This window comes from Paramisgurnus dabryanus, chromosome 9, assembly GCF_030506205.2.
Source record: "Paramisgurnus dabryanus chromosome 9, PD_genome_1.1, whole genome shotgun sequence".
Taxonomy (NCBI): Eukaryota; Metazoa; Chordata; class Actinopteri; order Cypriniformes; family Cobitidae; genus Paramisgurnus; species Paramisgurnus dabryanus.
The window spans coordinates 1,915,425-1,917,343 of NC_133345.1; the positions used below are offsets into that span (position 1 = coordinate 1,915,425).

The 1,919-nt window shown below is 40.8% G+C and overlaps 2 non-coding genes across 2 annotated transcripts; both read right to left on the reverse strand.

The window, feature by feature from the left end:
* Positions 1–498: 498 nt before the first annotated feature.
* LOC135764567 (U1 spliceosomal RNA) lies at positions 499–663 on the reverse strand. Its single transcript, XR_010540095.1, has one exon. It is a non-coding gene; the product is annotated as a U1 spliceosomal RNA (small nuclear RNA).
* Positions 664–1,448: 785 nt separating this feature from the next.
* LOC135764425 (U2 spliceosomal RNA) lies at positions 1,449–1,639 on the reverse strand. The gene has a single exon (XR_010539973.1). It is a non-coding gene; the product is annotated as a U2 spliceosomal RNA (small nuclear RNA).
* Positions 1,640–1,919: the final 280 nt, after the last annotated feature.

Below are 1,919 nucleotides of genomic sequence, written 5' to 3' on the forward strand. Positions count from 1 at the left end.
TCAAGAAAAATTGTCGTAGCCCATTGGCAGATTTGTTGGCTTGTTTAATGTACATGCATGTACAATATTTCAATTTGTCTTGTATTTATTAGCATTTTGTATTGCCCAACGCTGTCTAGGTTGTTTAACTGTTGTCATTTTCTTATAAAAGCCTTTATAATTTATTAGTTTGGATGATTGCCATTCCCGAGAACCTCTTATATTGGAAGTAAAAGAATCATCTAAGCATTATTTTGTGCTCTTAGACATGTAGCCGTTTGATTGTGGTTCTATTTAATGGCTAGTCTATTCGTTTGGAATGGTCAAACGGCTATTAGATTTTCACTGACAGCCCAAATTAAGCCTTGTTTTAGCCTAGACACTTATTCGCTGTCTATTAAAAGTTATGTAGTCGTTGAATAGCCGCTTTTTTGATGACTAATGTATTCTTGGGCCGTGGTTAGACGTCTCTTGGATTTTACGTAAAACGACAAGCGAATCTATTTTTAACACAAAGGTCAGGGGAGAGCGCGAACGCAGTCCCCCACTATCAGAAATTTTGCAGTCGAGATTCCCACATTTGGGGAATTCGCAAAGGGTCAGCCCAACCGGAGTGCAATGGCTGAGCCTCGCCCTGGGTGAACCACCTTCATGATCATGGTGTCTCCCCTGCCAGGTAAGTATGAGCGACACCCTTTGAGGCCAGACGGCCGCATCTTCCTGTGACCGATCACATCGACGGCGCCCCCGGAGGCCGTCCGACTAACATTTCATTTACTGTGTGTGACCAGGTGGAAAGCGCACGAAGCCACGTCTGAGACCAAACATTCTTCGAGATCTACCCTGTTTTTATTCCGTTTCCAGCCCGGTTGAACCGTGTAGAGTGAAATATGTGAAACAATTTAAATCAAATGGATTTAAATTGCGCATTCAAATATATGGTTTCGTTATTACAAAGTAACTTTACGTGGAATAGAAACAAAAAAAAATGTACAGAGCAATCAAGAAACAACGAAAGCATAGCAATTTTAGAACGTGGATAAATAAAAACACAGGGCTCAATGACTTACCCGTTGTCGTTGTGAGTTAAACAAGTACAGCTATGCTTCCAGGTCTGTCGACGTTGCTGTGGTTTTTCGACAGCTGTAGTATGAAGGGTAGTGAAAAAAGTTTTCAGGTGTTTTTAACATTCCAATCGGTCTCGTTCGCTTTTGTTGCGCCTTCAGCTGTGTCGAGGATGTTTAATTCGTCCTCGTATCACCTCCGCAAACTTGTAAAGAAATTAATTAAATACATTACAAAAACATTTCTTTATCAGCGTGTTCATTTCCACGCAAGCTTTTCGTTAAACCAATAAAGCCAACGAAATCACAGCAATTTTAAAACACACGGATTAGAAAAAACACCGTCATTCACGCACAAAAGAAGCAAATTCTTTTTTTTATACTTGACTTATTTATCCCCGAGATGGGGAGCGCACCATTCATGGAAACACTGCAATACCATGTTGATGCATGGAGTGGAAGGAGCAAGCTCCGCTTCCATTTCCGAAGGTCAAAAATCCATTTAACATATAGTCCCCGGATAGGAGACGTATCAGACATTAAACTGATAAGAACAGATACTACACTTGATCTTAGCCAAAAGGCCGAGAAGCGATACCGGAATAGACGCAGCCAAAGGGGGAGCCGGCGAAGGCGCTGGCTTTTGGGGTGGAGGCTAGCGGGCATTTAACTCTATACGTTCTCATTGTATAACCCAGAGGTAGAACGTTGAGCTAGCAAATCAGAAGTTCATGTTTTAATGCAGGATCTGATCCACGCTCATGAGAGAGAGAGAGAGAGAGAGAGAGATAGAGAGAATTTAGAATTTTCAAAAAACCTTTATTACAAATTAAAACATTTTCATAACCTCAAATCAGAAAAAACAAAGAAAAAAAT